The sequence below is a fragment of the Halichoerus grypus genome, chromosome 12 (genome assembly GCF_964656455.1).
Source record: "Halichoerus grypus chromosome 12, mHalGry1.hap1.1, whole genome shotgun sequence".
Lineage (NCBI taxonomy): Eukaryota > Metazoa > Chordata > Mammalia > Carnivora > Phocidae > Halichoerus > Halichoerus grypus.
This window is the reverse complement of record NC_135723.1, coordinates 30,835,389-30,850,923: the sequence shown is the minus strand read 5'-3', so window position 1 is coordinate 30,850,923 and position 15,535 is coordinate 30,835,389. Positions and strand designations below refer to the sequence as shown.

Below are 15,535 nucleotides of genomic sequence, written 5' to 3'. Positions count from 1 at the left end.
CATCATCTGCCCCAGTGTTAAGGATTGCCCTTCTGCAGTGACATAGGGTGACAGCAAGAAGAAAATGCTGTGCAGTTTAGTAAGACAAGTTCTCTAGAGGTGAAGCTGGATTTCTCTCTTTTAGCAGATTATTTGAGAATGGGATAGATACTGGATTTCAGGCTAATAGGGCAAATGAGTCTCTTAACTTACCAAGTAATAATAGTGCGTTTGGAATTCAAGTATATGAAACAGTTCATATTCTTTGCAAATGTAGCCCAAGGAAGGTGACTATGAAGATGTCAGTAGAAAAAGAAAAGTTTGGTTTTTACCAGAGTAGCTTGTTAATGCTGCCCTGAAATGCAAAAGACATGAAACTATTAAAAAGATTACCTGTAAGATATCTCTGGAGCCTCACAACTTGGTTCAACTCTGGCTGTCAACACTTGGTAGCTGCTTCACATTCAGGATATTTAACACCTTTGTGCCCCAATTTCCTTATCTGTAAAATAAGAATAATCAAATTATTTACCTCCCAGGGTTTTTACAAGATTACATGACTTACTGCATGAGAAGAGTTTTGAATAATTCCTGACACTAGAAAAATGTCATTCTTGACATGTATTGTTTGGTTTATTGGTTTATCATTCTGCTTATGAGTGTGCCTTTAGGACATGCATATTACCATATTTGGAAAGGTTAATTTATTTATTTTTTTTTCTTAAAGATTTTTTATTTATTTATTTGACAGAGAGAGACACAGTGAGAGAGGGAACACAAGCAGGGGGAGTGGGGGAGGGAGAAGCAGGCTTCCCGCTGAGCAGGGAGCCCGATGTGGGGCTCGATCCCAGGACCCTGGGACCATGACCTGAGCCGAAGGCAGACGCTTAACAACTGAGCCACCCAGGTGCCCCTGGAAAGGTTAATTTATCATATAGGCTAATAAACTCGAGTAAAGCTGCCAGATTTAGCAAATAAAATTACAGAATATACAATTAAATTCTAATTTCAGAATTTTTTTTTTTAGTATAAGAACATCCCAAGAATTTCCTGAATACTTATGCAATATTCTAACAGCTTTTTAACCCTTTAGTAAGTACTGATTTTCTTCTCCTATAGTTCCAGTAGGATGGAGTCATGGAACCAGGTATAAGGTTACCTCCCAAACCAGGTGAAAAAGCACCGACCAACCTTTGCTGAAACTACTAACAACAGAAGCCATCTTTCCTCGGTGCTTGAAAGCTATTAGAATATAACCCAGCAGCTGCCAAAAGAGAGACTATGCAATAAAGAATAAACAAAAACAATATAGAAGAAAGCAAAGAGATGAGAAAGAATAGATGATCAAAAGTGCTCTCAGTCCCTTGAGCCAGCTGACCAGATGTGATATACCACTGGCCTCTTCATTTATAGGAACCATTAAGTTTCCTATTTAGCTAACATCAACTTGTATTAGATCCTCACACTTACAGCTGAAAAATTTCCAGCTAATAAAACAAGTAAAAGTCATCTACAAGGCTTGGGAATCAGAGAACAGTCCAAGCCAGGGGCTTGAGAATCTTACAATTCATCTTAATATGCATCCTAGCACATGATCAGCATTCAATCAATAATGGTTATTGTTAATAGCATAGTTCTTAAATTTTTTTTGAAGATTTTTATTTATTTATTTGACACAGAGAGAGAGAGCACAAGCAGGGAGAGCGGCAGGCAGAGGGAGAGGGAGAAGCAGGCTTCCCGCTGAACAGGGTGCCCGATGTGGGGCTCTAACCCAGGACCCTGAGATCATGACCTGAGCTGAAGGCAGACACTTAACCGACTGAGCCACCCAGGTGCCCCTAGCATAGTTCTTACTTAGTAAATGTCTAAAGAATGAAATGTAACTAATTTGAGATGCAAGATTGAGTTGCAAATATACAGATTTTCTGTAAAAAGGCATTTAAACTAACTTATGTCATTCTAGTTCTTCTTATAGTCAACACAATTTTATTTTCTCAAAGAATCATCATAAATATTCTACAACAGCACAGAGCCGTTAGAAACATTTTGACAAGTTGAATTAGACAAGTGGAGATTTTAGTTCCCTAGAAATACACATACTTTAAACATCAAATGGATAAAAATTGCTGGGGCAATTTGAGTTTGGGTTTTGTCAAATTTTCCATGTTTGCAAAATTGTTCAAGGCATCAGATGACCTAGAACACAGATTTTTTTCCCCGTCACTTGCTTGATGCCACAAGACTAGTGGAATACAGTTGCAGCAACATTCTGTAATCCTCTCCTGTGTCTACTTTCTTTTAGTGATGCAGAAAGGTGGTTTTTGTGGTTGATATCATTTTGGTCAAAATCACAATTGCTATGACCTTATGCAATTAAAAGATGATGGGAGGTTGCATAGATCTTTGTGATTTATAAATTAATTCCTGCAATTCTGAAGCCAGATGAACACAGGTCTGAAAATCAACTCTGCTAATGATCTCAGGCAAGTTATTTTCTCTTTCTAGAACTTGGTTTTCTTATCTGAAAGCTGGACCTCATAACAGCACCTGCTTCACATGGTTGTTGCAAGGATTAAATAAGTGAACACATGTAGAGTACTCCCAACAGTCTGTGGCACGTGGGAAACAGTATGTTAAGTGTTAGCTGTTGTGATTACTGATCCATTGGTCCTGATCTGCATCTTCTCAAGGAGTCAGCACATTTTATTATTTATTAACATGCCTCACTCCCATAACTGGGTAAAATCAGGTTCAGAGAAATCAAGTAACCAGTCAAGATCATACAACCTGAGTGGCAAATCTATGTCCCAGCCTCAGGTATAAATGGTGTGAAGTAACAGGGGATGTCTTTTATGGAGATGCTAATTATTTTTTGGTGTTCTAAGAATCCATGGTCAGTGTTCCCAGGAATGTAGTAAGACATGAAGTGCTTGGTTTTAAATTCAAGAAATCCATTTGCCTATATCATTTTTCTTTCATTGAAAGTATAATTAGCCAAACCACCTATTTTGATAATGGGCCATTTCTTGGTGTCCCTGAGTTAGGGAGGTTTTCTAAGAAAAAAAATTCTTCTCTATCTGAGCTTGAATTTTGAGATGTAAGCTACTTTTATTATTCTTTTATTTCTCTTCTGTTTTTGTTTTCTGTTGGTGGTTTTTGCATTGTAGTTTTATCTTCCATTAAAAATAATTCATACTGACCTAGATAAAAGTTGTCTCTGTAGATAGGCAGATTGGCAGACAATAATTAGAGACCTGACTGTATTAAGAGCTACTTATATCAAAATGTGATTTACTATACTTTTCAGGTAAGGATTGCTCTTTGGTCTCTGGTGAGGTAGCAAATACCATATCATCTCTAAACTTCAATAGTTTATATACAGAATTTGCAAACATGAGGATATGGCAAGCGCAAATTTGATGCCTATGTTTAGACTCTTTATGACCAGCTTGCAGATTCTAAGGCAGGATTTAGTCAGTGGAAAGTAAAGATACAACACAATGACAATGCACAAAGAAACTGCAGAGGTGATTTTGACCCTAATGCTTTATTTGATCAATAAGGAAAACAATTATCTTTGGCCCTATGAAACAAACTCTAAAAAAAGAAAGGTATTAATGTATATGATCCGAATATCTTCTACAATACTAGCGACTGATAATGTATCAAATATGTGCCAGTGAAATTATTAATAACTATTAAATAAATGTCATTTGCTATTAGCTCCATTTTCTTTCTAGTAGATAAATGTGGTGTGAATCATGTAATAGACACAATAAATTCCTACTGACCAATTAACAAAGCTTAAAAAATCACTGGAACCATATGAAATATAGAAGTTGATACATACTTCCAATAAGAAAAAAAACTGCTCATACATTTTAAATTATAAAAAATGTATTTAACATTGCTCATACATATTTAAAAATTAGCTTATTCTTCTGCAGGGTATGGATTAATACCAAATACAAATTTACTCTTGTACCATTAGAAATTTTCACTTGCCATGAAGGCAGTAAAAAGTGCTGTTTATAAGACTATGAGTTTACATATATAACAAAGTATTCTATTTTTTTCAAAGTTCTGAATGTGACACGTCACACATATATATATATATATATAGATATATAGATATAGTAGAAAAGACACCTAAATGCAAACAGTGACAAAGCTTTATCATGCAAAAGTTGCCCAAAAGCCCTTAATTTTCTTCTGTCCAGCTTAGACTCCAACACCTATCATCAGATTCACTCTGGAAAATACCCTTAACTACCTCGCCCACTCGTCTTGTTTTTGTCAGCTCCTTGAGGAAAACCTCAGTCATAGTAAATTCTCACTGCTGAATGACTAAAGGAAGTCATAACTAAGAAGACCTACTGCTCTGAAAATTCATGATCACTAGTTTCAAGTGAGAACTTAATGCTCTCTTACAATTCTACAAGATTACTCGCTTTTTCAACTCTCACTCTCAAAAAAAAAAAAAAAAAGATAGATGATAGAGATATATTTGCCTCTGATCCTACTTGACGCCAAAGCCAACACCCGTGCATTAGATCCCATTCCTTCTCTCCTCCTTAAAGATAAAATCCCAACAACTGTGCTCTCTCTCCTGAATCTAAGTTTCTAAACCTACTGGATCATTCCCATGAGAATATAAAACTATATATATATTTTTTTATCTTAGAAAGAGTCACTTGATCCTTAATTCTTCAGTCAACACTCATTTTCCCTGCATAGCAAAATTCCTGAAATTTCTTGTGTTTACTTAGTTGTTTCCAGTTTACCTCCTCATAGTTTCTCTTAAATGGTTCAAGCAGGGCTTTCCTTCTGGGACCACTAGACATCTTCACTTGCCATGGAGGCAGAGAAAGAGCCTCTATCCAAGGAGCACTTGTAAAGGTGGTATGCTGCTAGAACTCATACTGAGTTATCCATTATCGTCTTATTTTATATTTTCAGGTTTTTTTATTTTGAAGTTACTTTAGACTCACTTAGCAGGCACAAAACTATTACAAATATAGTACAGACAATTCTCCTATACTCTTTAACCAGGTTCCCCGATAATATTGTCTACACAGAGTACAATTCGCAAAACTAGGGTTTTCACATTACAGCAATTCTATTAACTAAACCACAGGTCTTATTTGGGTTTTCTCAGTTTTTATATGTACTCATTCAAAACATTCTTTGGTGCATAATGCTCTGACATTTTATCCTATGTATAGATTCATATAACCACTATAATAGGGGTGCAGAACTGTTACATCACCACAAAGAAACTACGTTACTCTTTTTAGTCAGAATCATCCACTGACTTGCATACTTGATCTGCCTATTCACCATGTCTTGGGGGTCCAACAGATGACTCAAATTCATACATCCAAAATAAAAAAAAACTTGATCTTTCTCCTCAAACTCACTCTGTCTCTTTCATTAACATTATAGGCAATAACAACTGTGTCTTTTAAGTTGATCATGTCAAAAACTTTGGAATCATTAAATGCTCTCATTCTCTCACACCCCATATCCATCCCATCAGATAATCCTATTGGCTCTGTCCTCAAAGTACATCTACAATCTGCCCTTTTCATGGTACCTCCAATGCCAAACTCCAGGTCTGAGACATCATCATTTTGATTTAGATTTATCTCATCTAATTACTCAATTATCTTGCTTCTTCTGGTCTTGCTCTTCTCTTCGGTCTACATACAACTTAGTGACCAGTGTGAACCCTTTAAAACATAACTCAAGCTCCATCCACGTTGTTGAAAATGGTAAGATTTCATTCTTTTTGATGGCTGAGTAATATCCCATTGTGTATATACACCACATCTTCTTTATCCATTTATCAGTGGATGGACATTTGGAGCTAGAGTGTATCATGTTAAGTGAAATAAGTCAGTCAGAGAAAGACAAATACCATATAATTTTACTCATATGGGAATTTAAGAAATAAAACAGATGAACATAGGGGAGAGGAAAAAAGAGGGAAGCAAACCATATAGAGAACAAACTGGGGGTTGATGGAGGGGAGGTTGGGTGGGGGATGGGCTAAGTGGGTGCTGGGCATTAAGGACGGCACTTGTTGGGATGCACACTAGGTATTATAGTTGAGTAAGAATCACTAAATTCTACTCCTGAAACCAATATTACACTATAGGTTAACTAAATAGAATTTAAATAAAAGTTTGAAAAAAAATAAAAAAGAGTTCAAATAATATCATCCCCTCCTTAGTTCAAAATTTTCCTACACAACTCTGAGTAAAATTAAAAGTCCTTTCAATTGCCTACATTGGCCTTGCATGATCTGTCTTCCTATGACTTCTCTATATCTTCATTTCTACTACCTTTTCTTTATTCACTCTTACCCAGTACACTGGAGTCCTTGATCATCCTGAAAAGAGAAATCAAACATACTCCTACATTTTAGCTATATTACTTTATGTTCAAGCTATCAGGCATATTTTTGACCCAGATCATGGCTCATTCTCTCATTTTTAAAACTTATAAACTTCACTTTTCGTGGCAAAAAAAAAAAAAAATTTCAATGGATTTCCTTTACTTTATGTCTGATTAAATGTCACCTAATTGTCAGGTCTTCCTGACCACCCAATATGAAACAAGCCCCTCCATAATGCACATAAACTACTTACCCTTTTATCAATACTATTGTTTTTTGTGTCACTTAAAGACATCTGACATGCTATGTTTTTATACATTACTATTATTATTTTTTAAGATTTTATTTATTTGACACAGAGAGAGAGCGAGAGAGGGAACACAAACAGTGGGAGTGGGAGAGGGAGAAGCAGGCTTCCCGTGGAGCAGGGAGCCCGATGCGGGGCTTGATCCCAGGGCCCTGAGCCGAAGCAGATGCTTAACGACTGAGCCACCCAGATACCCCTATACATTATTCTTTTTAAAAATTCTTTCTTTACATATATATAGGAAGAGTATTTTTTTGTTCCTTGTGTTTTTTTTCCAGAACCCAGAACAATGTTTTTCATATTCTAAATTTCCAATAACTAAATAATTTATATACCTAAATCTCAATAATAATTTTCCTAGCCTCTATATTTATACTTTCCAAACGAATTGCTGTTCCTATGTCCATCTTTAATGATGCCTCAACATTATAAAATATTTTTCTAGTTTTATTAAGAATTGACATACATCACTGTATAAGTTTAAGGCATACAGCACAATGGTTTGATTTATATGAATTATGAAATGATTACCATGATAGGTTAGGTTCAGCTAACATCCAACTTCTCATACAGATAAAATAAAAAAAAAGGGGGAAAAATTCTCCTTGTGATGAGAACTTTTAGGATTTACTAACAACTTTCCTATATATTATACATCAGTGTTAGCTGTAATCATCACACTGTACAGTACTTACCAGTACTTATTTATCTCATAACTGAAGTTCATACCTTTTGACCTTCTTCCTCTAATTACCCCTCCCACAACCCTCCATTTGGTAGCAAGTACTCTGATCTCTTTTTAATGTTTGTTTTAAGATACCACATACAAGTGGAGAGCATATATTACTTGTCTTTCTCTGACTTATTTCACTTAACCTATTACCTTCAGCGTCCATCCACAATTGTTTCAAGTGGTAGGATTTTTTTTTTTAAAGATTTTATTTATTTGAGAGAGAGGGAGAACAAGCAGGGGGAGGAGCAGAGGGAGAGGGAGAAGCAGACTCTCTGCTGAGCAGGGAGCCCAATGCAGGGCTCAAACCCAGGACCCTGAGATCATGACCTGAGCTGAAGGCAGATGCTTAACCGGCTGAGCCACCCAGGTGCCTCAGGATTTTATTTTTTATGGCTGAATAAAATTCTTGTGTATGTGTGTGTGTGATAGACACTTAGGTTGTTTCCATGTCTTGGCTATTATAAATAACACTGCTATGAATATGGAGGTGCAGAATCATTTTGAGTTAGTGGATATATCCCAAAAATGAATATATCCTAAAGGGGAATTGTTGGATCATATCATAGTTCTATTTTTAATTTTCTTGATCCTCCATATTATTTTACATAGTGGCTATACCGATTTACAATCCCACCAAGAGTGCACAAGGGTTCCCTTTTCTCCATATCATTACTTGTTATCTCTTGTCTTTTGAAGATGGCCATTGTAATAGGCATGGGGTAATATCTCATTATTTTAACTTGCATTTCCCTAATTACTATTGATGTTGAACATTTTTTCATGTACCTGCTGGCATTTTGTAGATCTTTGAAGAAATATCGATTCAGGTCCTTTGGCCATTTTTAATTGGGTTATGTGTTTTTTTGTTTTTTGTGTGTTTTTTGTGTTTTGTGTGTGTGTGTACGTGTTTGCTGTTCATTTGTAATAGTTTTTTTAAAACATATTTAGGATATTAACCCCTTATTAGAAACATAGTTTGCAGATATTTTTTTTCCTTTCCATGGGTTGTCTTTTCACTATGTTGATGTTCTCTTTTGCTGTGCAGAAGCTTTTTAGTTTGATGTAGCCCCACTTGTTTATTCTCAATTTTGTTTCTTGTGTTTTTGGTGTCATATCCAAAAAATCATTACCAAAACCCACGTCAAGGAGCTTTATTCCTATGCTTTCTTCTAGAAGTTTCATGGTTTCAGGTGTTACGTTTAAATCTTTAGTCCATTTTGAGTTAATTTTTGTGAGTGGTATAGATTATGAATCCAGTTTCATTGTTTTACATGTGATTATTTAATTTTCCAGCACCATTTATTGAAGAGATGCCTTTTCTCCATTGAGTATTCTTGGATCCCCTGTCAAATATTAGTTCACCATATGTGCTTGGCTTTTATTTCTGGATTTTATATACTGTTCCTTTGGTCCATTTGTTTGTTTAATGCCAGTATCATACTGTTTTTGATGATAATAGCTTTGTATTTGCATATAGCTTGAAATTAGAAGTATGATTCTTCCTGCTTTGTACTTCTTCCTCATAATTTCTCTGGCTATTAGGAGTCTTTTATGGTTCTATATAAATTTTAGGAGTCTTTTTTCTACTACTATAAAAAATGTCATTCAAATCCTGATAGAATTTGTATTGAACCTATAGATGGCTTTTGGTAGTACTGACATTTTAACAACATTAATTCTTCCAACCCATAAACATGGGATAACTTTCCATTTATTTGTGTCTTCAATTTTTTAAGAAACTTTGTTTTATAGTTTTCTGAGAAAGCTCCTTAATTAAACTGACTCCTAAGCACTTTATTGATTTAAGAAAGATTTTATTTATTTGAGCGAGAATGAGAGAGAGACAGAGAGAGAGCATGAGAGGGGGGCGGGTCAGAGGGAGAAGCAGACTCCCTGCTGAGCAGGGAGCCCGATTCAGGACTCGATCCAGGGACTCCAGGATCATGACCTGAGCTGAAGGTAGTCGCTTAACCAACTAAGCCACCCAGGCACCCACTTTGTTTTTGATGCTATTGTAAATGGGATTGATTTTTTTCATTTCTTTTTCAGAAAATCCATTGTTTAGTGTATTGAAAAGCTAATGATTTTTTATGCTAATTTTGTATCCTGAAACTTACTAAATTCACTGATTAAATCTAATGGTTTTTGGTTGAATCTTGAGATTCTATATATAAAATCCTATCATTTGCAAATAGAGACAATTTTACTTCTTCCTTTCCAATTCTAATACCTTTTACTTCTTTTCCTTGCTGGACTGCTATAGCGAGGAATTCCAGTAGCATATTAAATATGAATGCTAGAGTAGGCACCCTTGTTTTGGTCCATATTATAGAAATTTTATCCAGCACTTCTGTGCTCATAATGCTATTTTTTTGTTTCCCAAAATATGGGTTCTTGATATCGTACTTAACCTTTATATTCCTTATGTGGGGAATCTTTTCATTTTTTTCCTAGCAAGTTTTAAATCTTACTATTGAGATCATGCTTTAACTCTTTATTACTATAATATCATGTCCCGGACAATGCTGAGCACAATAAGCTCTTAATAAAAATTTATTATATCTGTTGACTGGCAGTATTAATTTCTCCTTTATTCTTACATAAAACACAGACCCTCAAACTTTTGGCAGGTGGAACACTCATGTTAAGTTGTTTCCTTTAAAATAATTGATTCTTAGCAATGTGTGGGTATGTCTTACTTCTCTTTGCATTTGTAAGACTGGGACCAGTGCCTGCCACCTACTAGGAGCTTAGTAACTTATTCCTGAATAATAAAATTATTAAAGTCTCATTACTCTCAACCTCAGAAACACATGCATAGCCAGCAGGATTTAGATGTTAATAGAAAGAGCGCATTCTTTAAGAGAGCATCTTGCTTATATTGACTGTAACTTCTTTATCTCCTTGTACAATAATTTGTGATTTCCACTAAGCATTTGCCAACCAGATCAATTGGTCTCTGCCATATCCATCAGTCCATATTGAGACTGATATGTTAATACCATTTTCACTTTTAATGACAAGGCCAAGTAGTTTCCTTTCCCTTTTTAAACAAATCCTTGGTTTTCATAATATTTACCTTTGATCATCACTGTCTTTGCCAGGAGCTATTTGATTTTAATATTCAATTTTGAATAAAAGTGCCAACTGGGAGAATCTTACTTTGCTTTTAGGCTAAAAATCAGTTGCAATTTTAATTTCTTTTCCTTTAGGCAAAAGAAATATTTTCACAGACACTGAATTTTATAAACACCACATATGAAAAAGTTAAATACATAGAGAAAGAAAATGTTTTTATTGTGGTGATGATTTTTCTTCCAGAATTCTAAGAGAGCAGAGGGCTAGGCTCTGGTCCTAAACAGTGACAGGTAAAGTAAGACATTTTATTTGTTAAAGAAGGATAAATGGCAAGATGTCTGTTTGTAAGATCTTGATTTGGTCTTTGACTGGGCTGAGAATATGATTTCATGGCTATTAAGTAGCCCCCAAACTGCAGTTTCTTTACAATAATGGACGTGGTTTTCTTTGGCACAATGTTTCAGCGTGGCATGCATAAGTCATACTTGCCCTGGAAGTCCATGTTATTCCTGCATAATGGTATTAAATTTGATGTTCTCATTTTATATGTTGACCAAGTATCTTGCCCTATTCATTTGATTCTTTGAACTTTTTTCAACCTCTTGCTATATTTTTCCTATACAAATCTATTTCTCTTGAAGGCTTGAGTTTTAGCATAGCCTTATTCTGATATATGACTGTTAGAATGTAATTTGTGTCAATAAAATATTGTGAAACTGGGCCATCTACCTCTGAGTCTCTCTCTATAGGTATAGAGTGAATAGAGGTAGACACAAGTTAAGTTTCTGAAGATAAAAGACATTGTTATATGCCAACAATGAATCATGGAACACTACATCAAAAACTAATGATGTACTATATGGTGACTAACATAACATAATTAAAAAAATAAAATAAATAAATAATAAAGACATTGCTAAAGATCACACAAAAGGCACCAGCAGATTTTTATTAGTATCTGTAATATTAGAAAAGAGGTAATACTAAAACTGAAGCCTTTCATGAGTTAAAAGAAATAAACACCAGGGGCATCTGGGTGGCACAGTTAGTTAAGCATCAGACTCTTGGTTTCGGCTCAGGTCATGATCTCAAGATCCTAAGATCAAGCCCAGCATCAGGGCTCCAAGCTCTGAAAAGAGTCTGCTTGAGGTTCTCTCTTCCTCTCCCTCTGCCCTTGCTCCCTGCACAAGCTCTCTCTCTAAAATAAATATTTTTTTTTAAAAAAAGAAAAAAATAGAAATAAACACTAAAAGCACAAGGATTTATGTATCTTCTTAAAAATACTAGTGTACGGCAACCAGCACCTGTGTGTGAAAATTCCAACATTTAAATGATGGGTGTCTTTCACAATAATAAATCTAATTTAACTCCTTATAAGTGAACCATTCGTAGGTAATTGGATAGATACATTCTTTTATTTTTTATCCTTATATTTTACAAAATATACGTGTGATTTTATATGCTAATTTGGCACTCAAAAGATATCCTTTAAATGCTTTTCCTGAAAGCAAGTACTGTCACTGAGTATGTGGAAGGTAGGTGCTCAAAATCTGTCTATCTCAAACTTAATGAAAGGTATTCTATGAATCATTGTTTTTTTTTTTTCTCTCTCTGGGGAGGAAAGAGAATGTGGGATTTCCCATATTTCCTGTAATAATTTTGGATCTGAGATACAGTTATAAACACATGATTTTTCATTAAGAAATTTAACTCTTTCTTAATGAAGGTTGAGAATCAGCCACCATTTTTAAATTCCTGAAGGATACAGAAAATTGAACAAGTCACCAGTAAATTAATCATTGTTTACAAAGTATGAGCAATTTGGTTGCTCTACATCCTTATGAATGCTTGGCATTTTTGTACATTTTTAAAATTAGGCATTTTGATCATGTGTAGTGGTATCCTATTGAAGTTTTAATTTGTATATCCCTAATGATTAATTCATGTATTTTTTGGTTTTATAGATGAACTCAGTAGCAAGATCTTGTTCAATTGTTTTGCTCATTTGCTATCCATATCTCAATTTTTAACTGGTTTTTAGCTTATTTTATATTGTGGTTACTAGTCTACGTCAAATATAATTCATTGCCCATTATTTCTGTGTCTTGACTCTTCACTTCGAGGATGAGATCTTTCAATAAGCAGAGCTTCATTTCAAACCTGTCTAAATATAATTTTTCAATATTTCTTTTAAGACTAAGCATTTATTAATGCATTTACTTATCTAGCCAAATAAAAAAATATTTGCATATCTTAGGGATATGAAAATATTCTCTGATATATTAATCCTTCAGAACTCTTGTCTTTACAGTAACATTCAGAATTATTTTCATTTGAATTAAGGTTTACCTCTTTTATACAAATATCTGCCTGAGCGAGTAGCATTTTTTGAAAAAATGATTCTTTCCCAAATGAACACCAGTGTCATTTGTCATTTAAAAAAATTACTCATGTTAAAACTCTAAATGTAAGAGGAATTCCTCTTACAGATGGGTGTGTTTCCAGATTGTTCTTTCACTGTTGTATTTTTGTCCTTGCAATAGTTTTATTTACTTCATTCAATAAATATTAATATGTGGTAGTATAAGTCTCCAGGGAATGTATTCCTCTAACAGTTTTTCTTTGCTCTTTTGCTTCTTTTCCCAATCTTAATAAATAAATGTTAGAGTAAGATTGTTTGGTTCCATCAAATATAAACTTCTGGAATTTTGAGTGCAATTCAATTGAATCTATAAGTCAAAATGAGCTGGATCCCTATCTTTACCATATTGAGTTTTCTACTCTGTGATTATAGTCTTAGATTTTCTTTAATTTAGCTTAATACTATCCTGAATATAGGATATTTTGTATAATACATTTTTAAACTTTGTAGAATGATCCTTACCTACAGAGAATGTTTTATTCCTTGTTGGGCAGATAGGATTGACTAATTCGAATGTGGATTGCAATTTTTGGGAGGCTCAGTCTAACTCTAGTTCTCCCCAGTTTGTGGGGGTACAGCCCTCCAAAAGTCTTAATGAAGCTCCTTCTTCAGTTCCAGACCTGGACTCTGGGTTTTCTCAGCACTGCTAGTTTCCCAGAGTTGGCCCTGTGCATCCATGAGGTGTTTCAGGCACAAACTCCCACACCTCACTTTACCCTGGCATCATGGTTTTCTCAACTTTGGCTGCCTTGACAGCTCCAAACTTTTTTTGTTTCTAAAACCCTGTGATATTGTCAAAAGTTCTGCTGATTTCCTTACCTCCTCTAGATCCTTTATTGAGAATCTCAAATGCTTACTCTCATAAAGTATAAAAAAAAGATCCATTTTGTCTTTTTTTTTCTTATACATAACTACCCAGATAGTTCACATTTGCTAAATCCATTTCTAATATAAACATTGTAAGTCAACTATAATAATATATTTTTAAAAAGCACCTCGTTAATAAAAAAAATATTTATCCCAAAACTTTGAAATGGAACATGATCGTATGGAAAAATTTCATGTGCAACTAGGTGTCTTTCGAGATTTGTTATTCTGTTTCATTTTTCTGTGTGCCTATTAATATGCCAAAGTCAAAACTTTAATGATGGATGTTTTATAGTATGTTTTAACATGTGTATGCTAGAATGCTGTTAGTTTCTTTACTGTTATCAATGCATATTCTTTTTCATTATGTATTTTAACTAATGTTTATTTGCTTATATGAAGGCTATACATTTAATTTTTATTTGAGTACATTTGACATACAATGTTACACTAGTTTCAGTGTACAATAGTGATTCAACATCTCTATACCTTATGCTATGCTCACCGCAAGTGTAACCACCATCTCTCAACATACAACACTACTACAACACCATTGACCGTAGTATTCCTTATGCTGTACCTTTTATCCCCGTGACTTATTCAGTCCGTAACTGGAAGACTTTATCTCTGGCTCCCCTCCAACCATGTTGCCCATCCCCTCACCCTCCTTCCATCTGGCAACCATCAATTTGTTCTTTGTATTTATAGGACTGATTCTACTTTTTATTTATTCATTTAATTTTTTAGATTATACATATGAGTGAAATCACATGGTATAGATTTCTTGAGTGTTAATTTTATAATCTTTTTTGCTAAGTTCTCTTAATGTTTGTATTACTTTTTCCATTGATACCTTTTCATATTCCAGACAGAGACTTATTTGACCTGCATTTTTTATCATGTTAAAGCAATATCCAATAATTCTGCTTATATTTAGGGTTTTAACATGAATAGTTTTTTTTTCAAACGTCATTTCTTTCCAATTAAGAGGTTTATATGATTAGTCTCCTCGATTCTAACCACATGAAGGATTTTATTAATTGACTTCCTAATATTAAACCACCCTTACCTTTCTGGAAATAATTAACTCAGCCATAATATTATATTATTTTAATATACTTTATATTTTATATATTTTATATATATTTTATATGTATTTATATTTTAATATATTTTAATATATATATTTTAATAATATATATTATATATATTATTTTAATATATAATTTAAAATTAATTTAATAAATTTTCTTTCAAGACTACTCATAAGTAAGTTTGTTTCGTAGTTTCTGGTTTTGGTGTAATTTTTGTCAGGTTTTGATATCTATGTTGTATTAATTCCAAATAAATTTTCAAAACTTCTTTTTCATATACTCTACAATACTTTATGCAGTTTAGGGTTGTTTTTTAAATAATTTGTTTAGCTCCCCTGTGCATCTCCCTGGTGTCTTTCCCCTGTGAAAATCCCTGGTGAGATTTTCTTTAACTATTTTTTTTTCCTAGTTTTTCTTTTGCATTGGTCTCTTTGAATCTTCTGTCTCTATGGGGATAGGTTTTGGGGAGAATTATTTTAGGAAAAATTATATATATTAACTTATTTAGAAAAAAGGTTTTAAAAGAATTTGTTATATATTTCATAGAGGTTTTCAAATTTATCTACATTAAAACTGTGCAAATTTTAATTTGGTATGGACTAATTAATCTCCCTCATGGAGTTTTGTAAAACTGAATGAATCAGATTTGGTCTGT

General features: G+C 33.9%; 2 long non-coding RNA genes across 2 annotated transcripts in view; one reads left to right on the top strand and one right to left on the bottom strand.

The window, feature by feature from the left end:
* LOC118518170 (uncharacterized) overlaps positions 1–15,535 on the top strand; it is a 451,497-nt gene that overhangs the window by 375,524 nt on the left and 60,438 nt on the right. The window lies entirely within an intron of this gene.
* LOC118518172 (uncharacterized) overlaps positions 373–15,535 on the bottom strand; it is a 108,303-nt gene continuing 93,140 nt past the window's right edge. The window contains exon 3 of the long non-coding RNA XR_004908497.2: positions 373–481. This is a non-coding gene — a long non-coding RNA (uncharacterized LOC118518172). The remainder of the gene's footprint in view (positions 482–15,535) is intronic.